The sequence below is a fragment of the Chrysemys picta genome, chromosome 1, assembly GCF_011386835.1.
Source record: "Chrysemys picta bellii isolate R12L10 chromosome 1, ASM1138683v2, whole genome shotgun sequence".
NCBI classification, from domain to species: domain Eukaryota; kingdom Metazoa; phylum Chordata; order Testudines; family Emydidae; genus Chrysemys; species Chrysemys picta.
In genome coordinates this window covers 241,429,048-241,446,276 of record NC_088791.1, presented here as the reverse complement: position 1 = coordinate 241,446,276, position 17,229 = coordinate 241,429,048, and the positions used below count along the sequence as shown (strand labels likewise).

At 43.6% G+C, this 17,229-nt stretch overlaps 1 protein-coding gene across 7 annotated transcripts in view; it reads right to left on the bottom strand.

Moving 5' to 3' along the window:
• Positions 1-17,229, bottom strand: part of ECRG4 (ECRG4 augurin precursor) — a 46,441-nt gene that overhangs the window by 13,551 nt on the left and 15,661 nt on the right. For 2 of the 7 annotated variants that reach the window (XM_005306974.5, XM_065580950.1), the window contains exon 1: positions 14,369-14,509. The exons of 2 other annotated variants lie outside the window; for them this stretch is intronic. The gene's annotated coding sequence lies outside the window, so the exon portion shown is untranslated. 3 more of the 7 variants (XM_042854419.2, XM_005306972.5, XM_065580949.1) reach the window with 3 other exon arrangements.

Sequence of the window (17,229 nt, the reverse complement as noted above, 5' to 3'; positions counted from 1 at the left end):
AGCCTCCTTGTCCTCCTACATTTGTTCTGTTAATTCCTGGTACTGTGTTGTCCTACTTATGAAAGGAACTGTCTTGCCGTCACATTAAGCACAGTGGAAAGCATATTAGTCCAGCAACATTATCTGGCCACAACTGCTTCCTTTCATTAGCTAACACACCGTAAGAGGAGACAAATACATTCAACCTCTGAGCACTGCTCCTCCTGCTGCACTACATCAAGTGTATTTTTACATAAACCTCGAGCAAATATAGCAGGTTAATGGGCCAGATTTAACAGGAGAGGAGATGGAGTTGGGGAGAATGCAACAGCTTTTGAATGTCTTTTCACTGCAGAATGATTATTTCCAAAGACTTATTCATTCATTGCTCTCTCTTCTATTCAGGCTGCTTCCACACAATTTTCTAAGTCCTCCTTTCTGAGCTATTTTTGTCTCCCACTTCAACATTTCCCACCCTTTATATCTATTTTACACACGCCACACATCCCTCCCCCACATTAAAAGAACACCATTAAGGCTCCAAAGTCTAGCACTCAAAAGTTAGGAAATGCCAGAATTAAGGTTGCCTACGCAACCTTAATTTGACCCTCCCATGTATATGAATTATGATAAAGTCTTTAATTACATGAGCAGATACTATTCTTCCCCCAGGACCTCAGCCTCATTCAGTGTACAGGATGGATGGTGCGCATTAGTGAGCAGCTATTTAATGTTTTGTTTTCTCCTGGTTTAGTGTGTGGCTCCATGGCTTATGTATAGTTCAGACCTCACTTTGAAGATGTAATTATTAACTTCCTCCTGGGCTTTTCTACGTGGGTCATTACAATTGTATCTGAGTGCTTCACAAACAATTATTTTATCTGAACAACACTCCTGGGGTTTGAGGGGTGATACTGGTCCCATTTTACAGATGGGACACGGAGGCACAGAGTGATTAAGGTCAAAAGTATGTGCTAATTTTGGGTGACTAATTTAAGATGCCTAGACCTGATTTTTCAGCGTCCTTTCATTGTATAGCACTTTATATGTTCACAGCACAGTTCCCACTGACTTCAGTTGCTGTTGGGAGTGCTCCGCAGATGGGCAAACTGGACTCCATTGTCTCAGGTCAGGTACCAAGAAACTGAGGAACACAAAATTAGGATCACCTGTGAAAAGTCTGGCTTGACTGACTTGCCCAGCAATTACATAGGAGTTCTGTGGTAGAGGCAGGGGTAGAATCCAGCTCTCCAGGGCAGCATTCAACTGCCTTAACCGTGAGACCCTCCTTCTCTTCCTGCAGTCCCCTGCCTCATTCACTATCCACCTTCCGATATCTGCAACAAATGTGGCAGGGGTCATACCATCGCATGGCATATACTAACCCCCCTACATGGGTCATTAGCAGGCTTGATACACCCTTTAGATCCAGCACACAGACTTCTGCCACTTGAGCTAATGATAGCAGTTGGAGGTTATAATCCTCTGGAGGGGAATGGGCAGGGCCGGCTCCAGGGTTTTTGCCGCCCCAAGCGGCGGAAAAAAAAAAAAAAAGCCGCGATCACGATCCGCGGCAGCTCCACTGCACCGCTTTCTTCTTCGGTGGCAATTCGGCAGCAGGTCCTTCCCTCCGAGAGGGACAGGGACCCTCCGCCGAATTGCCGCCGAAGAGCCCGACGTGCCGCCCCTTCCCCTAGGCCTCCCCAAGCACCTGCTTGCTCAGCTGGTGCCCGGAGCCGGCCCTGGGGATGGGCCATTTTGCCAGTGGGTTTCACAGCTATTTGCTGACAGTAGAGGAATGGTGAGATACAGGGATCTTAGGTTCCGTTCCAGGCTCTGGAGGAGAATGCTCACAGACTCTTCTATCCATTCCCTCAAAACTTGACCCCTTCTTCCCTGTCCCCTCCACCTGTCCCAACTTTGGTTCTTCCTCAGTCCCACCCTTGGCTCCCAGTCCCATTCTCCTGACCTAGCCAGTACCAGTCTCCACCCCTCCAGCCTCCTTGTCCAGCCAGTCCTAATCTTCTCACTGGACACAGTGTCCCAGTCCATCCCGGACTTCCAGTCTTCTTGCCTCTGCTTCCAATCCTATTCTCCTTGCCCATCCAGTCCCAGTTTTCCCTTCCTGGCTCCTCATTCAATGTGTTTCTCTTCCCCACACCAGCATCCAGTTGCCCTTTCCCACCCACCCCCCTACAGGCTGTCCCTACAGGCTCCTACTCTCCTCCCACCCCTGCTTCCCTGGTTCCCAGTCCCCCATCCCAACTCCCAGTCCCAGTCTCCCTCTCCTCCCCGACCCAGCTCCATGTCCCAGCCTACTTCCTGCACCCTCTCTGGTCCAGCTCTTGTTTCTTTTACATTTGTATCAGACAGTTTCCTCCTCCATGCTGCCTGGGGATCAGTAGGGCGGGCATTGAGAGCATAGGACAGACAGAAACCCTGCTCTCAATTCAAGTGCCCAGACCCAGCACAGCCTGCAGCAGCCCAGAGCTGCAATTGTAGGGAAAGTCTGCTCAGCCCTGGGTTGAAGCTCAATGTGGATGGATTCTTTGAAGATTTTACCTACAAAGTTCTAGCAAGTTTCTACTGCATATGTGCAAACTGTGATTTTTCAAAGGATTATAGCTTGGCTAAATTTAGGCAAATTTTCACAGGGATGGCTAAAGGCACATCCCTGCTAGGAAGACCGCCCACCCCACCAGCCATATTTCCAGTCCCTGTTCCAGAGTACGGGAGCACTACAGCTGACCAAGAAAATGTTGCCAGAATTTTTAACACAGGCCAAACAACATATTTTCCCCAAGACTAATTCTCAGAAATGGCTGAATTGTTTTGGCTGAAATTTCCCATAAAATTCAGCCTGAGACATACACCCAGCATGGAAAATTTCAGCCTAAATGATTAAAGTTTGGCAAAATTGTAAGTAACTGAAAACAGGAGTTTATAGAGGGCAGGGTTGGGCAACCTAAATAATACATGATGTTACCAGCCCCAGCTCCAATGCTAAGATTCTGACTGTTAAGACATAACACATGTCTTTCTGACCCTCCCATCTGACCTTGTACTTCTCTTGAATTGCTTTGGTGCCATATTTATTGGTCCTGTTTTAAATCTATAAATTCTAGTCTCAGAACTGCCCTCCCTAAATCTCTCTGTTAGAAGTCTGTGCCTTTTTTGCTTTGATGTTAGACTGTAGTCTATGTTTCTGATTTACAGTATATTTTGTTTCCAGAAGACTGCACTTTTTGTAGCTTTCCTCCTTACTGCTGCCACATAAAAGATCATGACATCTTTAATCTTGCAGCATGAAATCCCACTGCACCAGGTTATGCTTAGATCCCAGCAAGTTCAATGTAGTGTTTACTAACCTGGCTGTACAGCACTGTATGGCTGCATAGTATAGAACCGTGAAAGAAGGATTTTTGCCTGCCTTGTTAATTCTGGCCCCAATCTTACATACATTTTTGTGCATACATCCCTTAAAACATAAAAGAGTAATACCATGGAGCGCCACGTGTTCCCAAAGCTAAATCCCAGTGGGACAATGACATATTTCTATAAAACTTGCAAAATATTACACTACAGAAATGTAACAAACAAACAGGCTCAGCTGTCAGCTCTTCGCTGCCATTTGGCAAGATTCTCTGGGGAGATGCGGGGTGGGGACCATAACCAGTAGGTGAAACTGATCAAAACTCAGAATTTCCAGTTTGTGGGAAATGTTGACATGTTGAAGCTTCTTTTCATTCTGATCTGGGATCAAAACAAAATATTTTTGAAATTTTCCACAAACCAAAATTTCTGAAAAATGTTGATTTGAGGGGGAAAATTGGGAGGGGGGATTTCAAAGTTTTGTTTCAGATTTCAGAAATTTCATTTCAAAATATCACTAGGAGCATAAAAATTGTGTGAAGGTGTCAAAATGCGTCATTACCACACATCCACACACACATCCATGACACTCTGATCTAGAAAAGCTCAGTAAGTAGAAGCTGCCCTTAATGATTTTAAAATAAAACAAAAAGAGACTATTTCAATGATTATACTATGTCATCTTGTGACACATCAGTAGTAGCAGTACATAATATGCACGGCCATGTCATAAAATTTTTATGAAACAAGATTTCATATAAAAAAAATTTTTTTGAAACAAGATTTCAAAATGCCAAAACAAAATTTCTAAATTTCCTAAATAAAAATGTTCCAAAATGAAAAGTTTTCATTTCAGTTTTTCCCCTGTGATTTGCTGTAGAAATTGACGTGGTATTCTAAAACGTTCTGATGAAAATGGCATTTTCTGTTGGGGGAAAAAAGGTTTCACTAAAATTTTCCAGCCAGCTCTACTCCCTGATTCTGTAGGCTGGTTCAGTTCTGACACACTTGTATCAGTAGGACGGTCCCCTCCAGAAAGGGAATTCTCTGTTGGGCATTTGCAGGCTAGACTTGAACTGTGTACAGAAACTGACCCATTACATTTTTTCTTGTTTACTGAATAATCTAAACGCATCAGCAAAATATTATTTTTTTTAAATGCCAGATTAAATGTTAGTCATGCTTCACACTTGCAGTAAAACTCTTTTAAGAACCTTTATAATAATTATTTTTTTATTCTTACCCATTATTAGTTCTTGCTACTAGTCACTACAAATAAAGAGGACCCTGCAGTTGTACAGCCAAAGGAAAGACCATGAAAAGGGCAGGGAATCTTCATGCTGAAAATCATTGTTCTCCCATTTAGTTTTTCAATTAAATAATTTGTCTAGATGTGTTTTATCTGCAAAGTGCTAGGTTGAAAGGCTAGAAGCTGAAAGTTCTCTGGTCACCTGACAGATGCAGGATGGCCAGCGGCAGCACAAGCTTCCTCATCCCATCCTGCCAATGTGACTCAAACCTCACCTAGAGGCGCCACCTTTACAGGGTGAGAGCATAGGGCAATCTCCATGGTCTTGCATTCTCTGGCTCTGGGACATGCAGGGTGGCAGAGTCCCAGAGCTTGGGCTCCAACCCGAGCCCAGAAGTCTACACAGCCCCACTGCCCAAGCCCTTCAAGCCCGAGTTGGCAGGCACAGGCCAGCCATGGGTTTTGCTTTGCTGTGTAGACATACCCCCTGGGAACTGAACTGAGTTTATCAACTCATTTTATATAGCATTCAAACATCCAGCAGATCATAATCATTTCTGGTTACTACCCACTTGGGCTGAATTTGAACTAACAGGTGAAAGGATCCAAAGTCTATTCCCGTAACTCCTTGTTTTCTTTTTTGTTTTGATTATGCAAACTAGTGCTCATTTCATCAGCTTCCAGGCCTGGTGATCTTGATTTGCATAACATTTAGTTTTCCTGCTATATCAGAGCTTCTTATTGCATCTCACATCTGCGCCACTCCTTCCATTAGAGATCAGTGTCCTCAGTTCTTGTTATATTCCAACAATTCCTATAGCCCCGATAACCTCCCCAAATAAAAATCCTGTCATTCCACTAGTCTGTGTTGTCACCTAGTGTCCATCATAAAAGACACTGCCACATAATACATTACTACTAAAGATGCAATAGCTTTAAGTCTAATATGCAATAGCTGAGTCTTACTGAGGGTTGGGGTAATTGTTTGGAAAATGATACTTCGGTTGCATTGGTCTCTTTGTTTTCCATTTGTGTCCTGACTATTGTTCAGCTATATGGAAGCCAGTGAACACAAAGATAAGCTCTGTGGGGAGTTACTGTAACTTATAAAAATAGCATGAGCCTGGTAATAATTGCATGATAGAACAGGAGAGGCCCCCAAAGTGACATACGTTTATTTTTGTTCAAGTAATAAGAGGGTTTGGAACCCATTCTCAAAGATGATCACTTTAAAAAAAAAATCATTTCTTGCTGATTACCACAGATTTTCATGTCAAGGCAGTGACAGCGTGTGACATGTAATATAACTCGCTGTTGGGAATCACTTGTAAATTGGCGGCAATAAGATAAAATGCTTGAAGCCTATTTTTCGTGAAAGGAAAATTGTGGGCGCACAAAGCACTCATTCTCTTCGAAGCACACCAAGGTCGAGTGGGATTGCCATTCCCATAGGGCTACCCTGAGCTCTGTTGGTGGGGTTTACATGGTTGTGGTGAACTACTAGCCCCACTGAAGTCTATAGGAGTTTTGCCATTGATTTCAATAGAGTCAGGATTTCACACTGAAATCATTTTATACTGAAATGTGTGAGATCAGTTTGTCCTTTCAAAAGAGACATGTCTATTAAAACAACCCAGCAAATTATATTATCAAAATAGTATAACAACCATCTAGTGGAGCTTTTCCATAGTAACAGTCTTGTCTGAGTCTTAATTTATTTTTTGCCTAATGTAAACTTGACTGAAGAGCTTAAAGAATCCTACAGAGAACGAAGAGAGAGAAAAGAAACAAACAACTATTTTACCAAAGGAGGGTGTTTGAGTTGTAGGGCAGTGGTTCTTAACCAGGAGCCCGGGGCCCCCTGGGGGGCCGTGAGCAGCTTTCAGAGGGTCTGCCAAGCAGGACCAGTGTTAGACTCACTGAGGCCTAGGGCAGACAGTTTAAGCCCTGCCACACAGCTGGGGCTGAAGCAGAAGCTGAGCAACTAAGCTTCGCGGGTGCCCTGTGGCGTGGGGCCTCGGGCAACCGCCCTGCGAGCTACTCCGGTTGCTATTCCTTAACGCCAGCTCTGGCTTTTATATGCAGAACAATAATCATTGTGGCACAGGTGGGCCGTGGAGTTTTTATAGCATATTGCGGGTGGGGTGGGGGAGGGGGCTAAGAAAGAAAAAAGTTGAGAACCCCCTTGTTGTAGGGGACATAGTTTAGTAAAGAAATCGCAGAGAGAAATTTCTGGGGAAAAAATCAATATTTTAACAACAGTTCTCAAAAAAATGTATCAAACAATGCACAACTACTGCATTTCTGTAAATTGCCATAATAATTTCAGTTCTAATCCAAATGAAAATATATCTGGGCTTTGGAGGTTCATAAACGGTGGAGGGTCTTTGATGCTGTGTGAACAGCAGGCTGACCACTTCCTGTGAAAGGAAAGGTTCATTTCCTGTAGAAGCCAAAAAAATAAACTACTCTAGTTATAGTTGCAGAGCCACCCATAAGCCTGTTTTCTCGATGTTTGTAATAGACTCCACTAGCCACTGAAAGTTGTTCCAGCCCTAGATGGGGATTAATTAACCTGCAGGATAACTGTCTGACTCGAGACCAGTCTTCTGGCTGGCTAAACCAGTAAAAAAGCACACTAATAGCTGATGGGATACTTACTTGGTTGTTTGATTAGCTACTGAGAAGTTCTTTTTCAAGTCCTCTTCTCCTTTCATGGTGGGGTTCTTTCATCTCTCAGTTGAACAGGAAATGTTCACAAATTAACCCATGATAGATCGAACTAAAACTCAAATCTGTTTAGGTTAACACACTCATATAAAACTGTTCTATTATTCATAGAGCTGAGCAAATTCTTTGTAAACAAAATACTGTATTAGACAAATGTTGCTCTTCTTTTCCTTCACAAATGGATCTGTGAATAGTTTAAGTAATTTAGAATAATGAATTCCAAAATATTAGTAAACAGTTTATGCAAACATATTTCGCAGCTGGATGAACAGATCTGTGTTGTGTTATTGACCACCTAAGTCGCATGGTATTGTTTCTGTTGGATAATTCCCAGCCCACTGAGTTTTCATGATGGCCACTGAGCACTTCTGGCATGAACACTCACACGAATGCAGATATGCCTGAGTTTTCACAACACGGTCTCTTTCTGTGCACACTCTAATGAACATTTTGTCCATATGCATGTTTGCAGAAAGTAACTCGAGGAAATGGTAAATACCATTGGAGGGTGTCTGCATTTTTATTGAAATGAATGTTCACAGATATTTTTTGCCATATTAACCCACCTCTGACTGTGAACAATATAGCCATAAACAATTACAATTATATTGCGGCATTTATTATTATACTTAGTTATTTGTATTGTAATAGTGTCCAAAGGCCCTAATTCCTAATACAAATTCAGACTTTATTTGCTAGGTGTTGTACATACACATAGGAAGACCCCATCTCTGTTCTGAAGAGCTTACAGTCTCTGGCTATTTGTGTTTTCAGGTTCAGAGCCTAATTTAAGACAAGATTCACCGAGTGACTGTGACAAGCATTAGGAGGGAAGGCAAGGGAGAAGAGCAACAGTAAAAATGTTGTGCATTTACGCAGACTCACTATGTGCACAATGTGATTGTGCCAAATAACTTCAAAAATATTCTAATTATTTTTATAAAAATAAACTATCAGCTAAAACCAACTTCCCTTCAAACTAGACATCACTGATTAGCCAATTTCTTGTAGAGGTCAATGGCAGAAGTGGATCTTGAGGAGGGATCTCAAAGAGAAGAGGACACTGGCCTTTCAGATTGTTTCATAGACGGTCTTCTATACAGAAGAGATGCTGTAGAAGAAAGCAGGAGCAGAGGACTAATTGGCAGGTAAGGCTAGCATCATGCCAGAGCAGAGAGGCCGGGGAGCAATGTGAGGACAAGAGTGGGTGAGTCAGGAGTAGAGTTGTGTAGCTCTTGAAGATGAGGACAAGATACAAACAAGTTACATTTTCCCTAAACCAAGTACAGCTTTGCTGCAGTGTCACCTTTCACCTATTGATGTTGAGAGGTGCACAGAGCCTCACAGCAACTGTTACAGTACTAACTATGGAAACAGACATTTTAAAGAATAAAATGCAGTATATTTTAGGTTGCTGCAGTCCCACTGAGACCAAGTCTTGGATTCAGATATTGTGAATAATGAGTGTCATTGAGAGAATCATTAAGAAAGGAATAGATAGTAAGACAGAAAATAGCATATTGCCATTATATAAATCCATGGTATGCGCACAACTTGAATACTGCGTGCAGACGTGGTCGTCCCATCTCAAAAATGATATATTGGAATTAGAAAAGGTTCAGAAAAGGGCAACAAAAATGATTAGGGGTATGGAATGGCTGCTGTATGAGGAGAGATTAATAAGACTGGACTTTTCAGCTTGGAAAAGAGACGATGAAGGGGGGATATGATAGAGGTCTATAAAAATCATGACTGGTGTGGAGAAAGTAAATAAGAAAGTGTTATTTACTCATTCTCATAACACAAGAACTAGGGGCCACCAAATGAAATTAATAGGCAGCAGGTTTAAAACAAAAGAAAGTATTTTTTCACACAATGCACAGTCAATTTGTGCAACTCCTTGCCAGAGGATGTTGTAAAGGCCAAGACTATAATAGGCTTCAAAAAAGAACTAGATAAATTCATGGAGCATAGGTCTGACTCCATAGCTATTAGCCAGGATGGGCAGGGATGGTGTCCCTAGCCTCTGTAAGGCGGAAACTGGGAATGGGTGACAGGGGATGGATCACTTGATGATTATCTGTTCTGTTCATTCCCTCTGGGGCACCTGGCATTGGCTACTGTCGGAAGACAGGATACTGGGCTAGATGGACCTTTGGTCTGACCCAGTATGGCCATTCTTATGTTCTTAATCTGAGGTCCCTTTTTTAGTTGTCAGGGGTTCATCCTTGCCAAAATCCAGATTCCTGTGCTTACACACTGTAGTGAACTGGCCTGGTTCCCTACGGCCCCTGAAAGAGAGGAGCCTGAATTGGCACCCAAGTGGGCGGAGCCACCGCCACCTGTTCCCGCCCCCCCGGAAGTCAAGGGGCGGGACAGGAAGTATAAAAGCCAGGCCCCAGCACTCAGTTGGAGCCCAGCGGCCGGAGAGGCTAGACGTGCCGGTGCGAGCTCCGGCTAGACTGAGCCTTCCCAGAGCCAGGTACCCCGACGCGGATTGGCCAAGCCTTCCCCGAGCAAGGTACCCCGAAGTGGAGTGGCCGAGCCTGCCCCGGGCACGGTACCTCGAGGGGGAGTCCGAGCGCCCCCCTGATCCGAGACCGGAGGAGCAGCCCGACCCAGACGACCCTCTGCGAGCTGAGGAACCCATGGTGTGGGACCCCGCTGCCGAGCCCAGCGATGAGCAGGTACCAATGGAGGGGGAAATGGAAAGTAGCCCGGGGGTAGCTGACCCCAGTCTGGCTACAGCAGAGGAGCCAATGTCGGTGTGTTGCGGTCAGGACCCCACCGACACAGCGGCAGACTGATTGCCGCTCTTAGGGCCCCGGGCTGGGACACAGTGGAGTGGGTGGGCCTGTGTCCCCCCTGCCACCCCACTTACGGGTGGCAGCTTCCCCCTCCAGCCAGCGTTCCGGCATCGCAAGTGAACTATTGTTTGTTGCCCCGCCCTGACTAAGGGCCTGGGCCTACTGAATCTGTGAGTGCTCAGCTCCTGACGCAAGGTCCTGAGCCCCCCGGAACTATTGTTTGTTGCCCCGCCCTGACCAAGGGCCTGGGCTTACTGACTCTGTTGGTGCTCAGCTCCTGACACAAGGACCTGAGCCCCCCGGAACTATTGTTTGTTGCCCCGCCCTGACCAAGGGCCTGGGCTTACTGACTCTGTTGGTGCTCAGCTCCTGACACAAGGTCCTGAGCCCCCTGAACTATTGTTTGTTGCCCCGCCCTGACTAAGGGCCGGGGGCGTCCTGAGCTTGTTAGTGCTCAGCTCCTGCGACCCGGATCTGGGCCCCCCCCCTGAACTATTGTTTATTGCCCCGCCCTGACTAAGGGCCTGGGCTTACTAACTTGGTTACTGCTCAGCCTGCAGGAAGGTTCTGAGCCCCCTGGACTATTGTGTGCTGCCCCGCCCTGATTGAGGGCCGGGCATTAACTCCTGACTGTTACTGCTCAGCCTGCAGGAAGGGCCTGAGCCGCCCCTTGGACCCTTGTGCATTGCCCGCCCTGAGCTAGCGCGTGGGCTTAACTGACTTTGTAATTCGCAGCTCCGGCAGTGAGAACCGGAGCCCGGACCAGGGTTGCTGCCTAGCCCTGAGGGAGGGCGGTAGCCCCTTGCAGAGACCGATCCAGGCCGTGTAGTGAACTGGCCTGGTTCCCGACGGCCCCGGAGAGGGCCCAACCCCCACACCGGACCTTTACACACACTATAGACTGTACTTGTACAGTCAACAAAGTCTCAGCGTCTCTCCTTAGCCAGTGCTTTCAAAGACTGCTGACAGACTTAAAATAATCAGTGTAGATACTTGTCCTTTGCATATCATCACTAGGAGATCAGTCAAGAAGACTAGTGTAGCCATTGTGTTGTCACACCCAGGCTGAAAGTTATGCTGAAGGGTATCAAAGAAATCTGAGGATGCCAAATAATAGAACAGTGGGGACAAGAAACTTAACTAGTTTGAAGATGCAGTTTGAAAAATTTATGAATGGGATTATATGACATGGTTGCCTGCAATATCAGGGAACTGATTTGATGACCTAGGAGGTCCCTTCCAGTCCTGTGGTCCTAAATTACACCAAAATTGCTTTGCCACCGAATTTGCAAGATGGTAAGTTCAGGTAGATCTTGAACTCTTTTGAGGGGCCATGAAATAGGTGCACTAAAAATAATAAATATCAGATGAAAGTGCAGTTCCCTTCAGATAATTATTCTATATATCATTAGGTTTTGTCAGTCTTAAGTCATGCCTAGCACAGTGTGAAAGTGCCACTAGCATTCAGCCTCTATGCAAGAAATCTTAGTATTTTTCAAGGAGAAATGTTTCCCCTTGTATGTATGTTTCCCGCTGCTAGATTAGTCATTCCCTTGTTTTGGAAGAAAGAAGCTAAGCTAAATCTTTTTGGATGGGTCTTTAAATATGTTTGCTAAAAATCTACTTTGCCCAGGAATGATAAGTGGCTGGGGAGAATTCTAATATAAAAGCATAGCTGAACTGTTAAATGTTTGAATGAAAAGAACACACAGATAAAAACTGAATGTTGAGTTGAGTAGAGACTTTTGAAAGATAACTGACCCACATACAAAGCTTTCCTGCCAACATTGTCTGGTGCTGCTTTTTGCTTTTAATTTGAATTTCAGACTAGAAGTCAGAATGGGCTAAAATACCAGACATTAAAGGAGGCTCCATTAAATCAATCCTGTCAATTAGTGCATATCCGGTTATTGAGTGTAGAACAAAGCTCTTCCATTTTACCAAATAAATTAAAAGTTCAAATAGTCGAAAACTTACTTAAATATCAGTTGCTAATGCTGGCAAGACTGTAAAATGAAAACTAAACCTCCCTCTTTCTGTAGAAAGATAAACATCTGAAATCTGTTAGCAAACTTAATACATTTCATGTCAAAAGTTCTCTGAAACCTCGGAAGTGTCTGTAGGAGAACCACTTCTTGACCTGCTACTGCAGTATCTCATTAATACTCATTGCTCCTTCATTTTCTACATGGATCTGCTAATGTCCTTCTCTCATGCCAAAGGGCAAATAATGTTTTCTCACCACACACCCCAAACTTAAGAAAAGAGCAAAAGGGAGGAGTCAGAGTTGTTTCTGCATGGTAAGGATTTCCCTAGCACTAAAAACCAGATTTCCATAAGAGCTCACCTCACAACAAGGTAACCAAATAGAGGCTCGGGGTGAAATTCCGGTCCCATTTAAGGTAATCCGCATTTTGCCATTGACTTCCATGAAGCCAGGGTTTCAACTCAGATTTTCCAAACAGTTTGGTGCCTAGAAGCTCCCATTGACACCCTTATAATCAGATTGTCAAAGAGCTCAGTATCCAGTGTGCTGAGCACCTTTGAAAATCTGGCTGTAAATTCATATTTGGCAGCCCACTCACTGCACAAGATGAAGACTGCTTTCTTTGCAATATTTCCAAAAATATTGCTCCTTAATGTACTATCCAATGCAGTGGATCAATACTCTCTGAAAGTCTGCCACTGATATACTGTATAAATATGAGACCTCTTTAAACACATTTTAAAGGAAAGCATAATACCAAGTAGGTGTTTGCTTAAAAAAATTAAACAGACCAAGTTCTACACCAGAGGTAGGCAACTTATGGCACATGTGCCAAGGGCGACACGCAAGCTGATTTTCAGTGGCACTCACACTGCCCGGGTCCTGGCCACCGGTCCGGGGGGCTCTGCATTTTAATTTAATTTTAAATGCAGCTTCTTAAATATTTTAAAAACCTTATTTACTTTACATACAACAATAGTTTAGTTATATATTATGGACTTATAGAAAGAGACCTTCTAAAAACATTAAGATGTATTACTGGCACGCGAAACCTTAAATTAGAGTGAATAAATGAAGACTTGGCACACCACTTCTGAAAGGTTGCCGACCCCTGTTCTACACAGAGGTGTAATAAGGACAATTCTTTCCTGTGTCAAAACTTTAATGACACTGTATTAGTGCAGCAAAATTGTTCACACTATTTAAATGAGCCCTTTATACTTTATATGTAGATGTCAGAATGCAATTGAGCATTTAATTGATAAAATGAATATTTAACCCGGGCTTCTATTTTATCTTTGCATTTGACTACATGCCTCTAAATTTCAAACACAAACTAGAATGCATTAGTCCAACTTTTTAAGGCCAGGTCTACACTACTGACTTCTGCCGGCATAACTATATGTCTGAAGCCGGAGTCTGAAGAAGTACAATTTGCGACCGATACAGCTGTGCCAACACAAGCTCCTAGTGTAAATTCACTTACATCAGCAAAACTGCACCTTTGTTGGTATAATTTATTTTGCTTCGGGGTGGGTGGTTGGAATAAGCTATACCAGCAAAAACTCAGTTTTGTCAGTATAAGCCATAAGTACAGACATACTGAGATAGCTGTATCAGCAGAGTACTCCTAGCATAGGCGCGGCTAAGTCTTCAACTTTGTCTCTACAGGATCCAGGAACAAACATTTAAGGAGCGCAGACACTAGCCTTTCCAAACCTGTTAACTACCTCAAGCTAACTGGCAATCAATTGAGGTAAACAAACATAGTGCAGATAGAGCCATCAACTTACCACTATGAATCATAGTAACAGCTTAGCTATCAAGACAAGTTTTCTTTTATTAAACATAAAACAAGCCTGGTTCCTTTTCAAACAGTTTAAATTACATTTTCAGTCATTGTGTATAGTAGTATATAAGACATCCTTTGGGATGTAACATAACAAACCTACAAAAGTGCATTACTTCAACCCCAGTGTGTCCATGCTACAACAGGAGAAAACACTCAGCTTCCATATAAATAAAGGATTTTATTGTTCTTTTCTTGATTATCTAAAATTGAAGAATATATTGAGAAATGATCAATGTTACTACCGTCCACATGTCTAATATTCTTCAGTGGAATACTCACTGTACTGCAGCGGTAGTCGTTTTAGACATTTAGACACACACCAACAAACTAGATTTCTGTGAGCAAAGAAAAATATTTACATTGCATGAATGTACAGATAATTGAAGACTAACCTGTTTCCCCTATGATACCTGTAGTTGTTGTCAGCACAATCCTACGGTGTTACAGTAACGTTTCCTCCCAGTACCGTCTAAAGAACCCTGACATGGTTTTTGACTTTCCTCCCATTTCTACAGCAAACACATATTTTATCAGTTTACCTTTAAAATAATATGCTTCCTGTCTCCTTCCCAAATGCCTGGCCAGAAGAAATGACCTTTTCTGTCATGGAACAAGTTTCTCTTTATTTAAGCATTTCTTGACTTCTGAAAGTAGTGCAAGAAGTGTGCAGGCAGCAGAGGAAAAGGGTTCCGAATGCTGAGGCCACCTGACTGGTGAAGTAATATATGAAAGACACATTTATTCTATTGCTCATGAATTCCAGCCTCTTTGCTGAAAACTTCTACTAAGCATTCTGTGGACCAAGTGTGGAGAATCACATTTCTGCTTAATCAGAAGGAGGCCTGACTGCCTGCAGAAGGATGATTGCAAGCAGATGTATCCCCGTGTTCTCATGTAAAAAGAATTCAGTTCTTTTGTGTAGGCTGTATGATGAGCAACAGAGTATTTCAATCTTTCTTAATTTCTTGCAGGTGTTAGAAGCAAGTATATTCTGGCTGAGTAGACGTGATCACTGCAAATGCCGTATCCCTGTGTGTCTGAGTGATCTGGCCTCATTTACCCTAAGGCACACTCCTACCAGGCTTAGCAGAAGGAGCAGGGCATGACCTCCAGCAGTGCAGACCTTACTGTGTGCAGTAAGGGATAAAGAGGGTGCTCAGCACCCGCCTTTCACAACAGTGAAACACTGACATCTAACTACTGACAAAGCCCTTTACTGGACAGTAATCAAATCAGGGAATTGTCTTCATGTTTGACAGGAGTAATATCACAATATTTTCCTCTGAGAAGATACAAGAAACACAGCACAAATGCCCCTCAGTGGGTTATCAGCAGCAGGGATTGAACCTAGGCTGTCAGGAGCTAAATGCACAAGCCTTTACTGCATGAGCTATATACCCCATTCTCTCAGGCTAGCCTGTAGCACACTCATCCAGCTCTGTGATTGGTATGTCTATGCTGCCACTGTGAGCAGGGTGATTTTATAGGGACAGTCCCAATATTTGGGGCTTTGCCTTACATAGGTGCCTATTACCCCCAACCCCCGTCCCGATTTTTCACACTTGCTGTCTGGTCACCTTAACGGTGAGGGAGCCGTCCAGCCTGGGTATGCAGACTCAGGTGAGCAGGGCTGGCACAAGCATGCTAAAAGTAGCGTGTGGACATTGCAGCACCGGCGGAGGCTCAGGCTAGCCACCTAAGCTCAGTCATAGGGGGTAGGTTGGGTCTGAGCTTGGCTGGGTAGCACAATCCTCTGCTGGTGCTGCAATATCCACACAGCTATTGTTAGCATGCTAGTGCCAGCTGCACTCAAACAAGTCCGTCTACCCGGCTGGAAGGTTCACTGCCAGCTACTGTGTAGACAGACCCTATGTGGCTTAGCCACCACTAGATGGGGACAGAGTGCCACACTGAGCAGGCATGGCTTACCTACCTTCCCTGGCAGGGCAAGTGTGTCCTGAGCTTCAGAGGCTTTGCAGTTCAATTCCCTGTATAGGCTGCCCCAAGAGGGGGACAGAGTGCCACACAAAGTAGGCATGACTTACAGAAATAATTCAGACAGACATCACATACACCAGCTAGACATAATAGAGTTCAACTTCCATAAAGGGATGCTGGTAACTTCTTAAATAATTAAAAGAAATCACAAATAGTTTAAAAACTCCTTATTGGAATCAGGCTTAATTTGGGAGATTTACAAGTTAGTAACCTGTGAAACCTTTATGCCGGTGAAGTAGCATGATGGTTTTTGGCCTCTGTTTACTGCAGTCACAACGTGATCACAGGGACTTCAAAATTGCTAGGACTGTAGCTTGTCAGTATTATTGATTTGCAAACTAGGGAAATGTGGTCTAGATGAAATTACACAACAGGTAAGCCTAGTCTCAAAGAGTAGCTATCAATGATTCACTGTCAAACTGGGACAATGTATCCAGTGGGGTCCCGCAAGGGTCAGTTCTGGGTCCAGTACTATTCAATACTTTCATTTATGACTTGGATGATGGAGTAGCGAGTACAGTATGTTTATAAAATCTGCAGACATCTCCAAGTTGGGAGGAGATGCAAGCACTTTAGAATTAAAAATGAACTGGATAAATTGGAGAGTTTGTCTGAAATCGACAAATATGAAATTCAGCAAAGGCAAATACAAAGTCTTTCGCTTAGTAAAGACTAATCAAATGCACAACTATAAAATGGGGAATAACTGGCTAGTTGGTAGTACTGCTGAAAAGGGTTGGGGACTGGGGTGATAGTGGACCCCAAAAAAAATATGAGTCAATGGTATGATCCTATTGTGAAAAAGGGAAAGGTAATTCTGCGGTATATTAACAGGAGTGTCACATGTAAGACAGGGGAGGTAATTAGTCGTCTCTAGCTGGCACTGGTGAGGCCCCAGCTGCATTACTGTGTCCAGTTTTGGACACCATACTTTAAGAAAGCCATGAACAAATAGGACAGTGTCCAGAGGAGAGCAACAAATGTGTTAAAAGGTTTTAAACACCTGACCTTTGAAGACAGGTTGAAAGAATTGGACATGTTCAGTCTAGAACAAAGACTGGGGGGGGGAACCAGATAACAGCCTTCAAATATGTCAAGGGCTGTTATAAGAGGATGGTGATCAATTGCTCTCCATGTCCACTGCAGAAGGACAAGAAGCTATCGGCTTAGTTTGCAACAAAAGAGACTTAGGTTAGCTATTAGCAAAAACTTTCTAATTATACAGAGAGTTAAGCACTGCAACAGGTTACCTAGG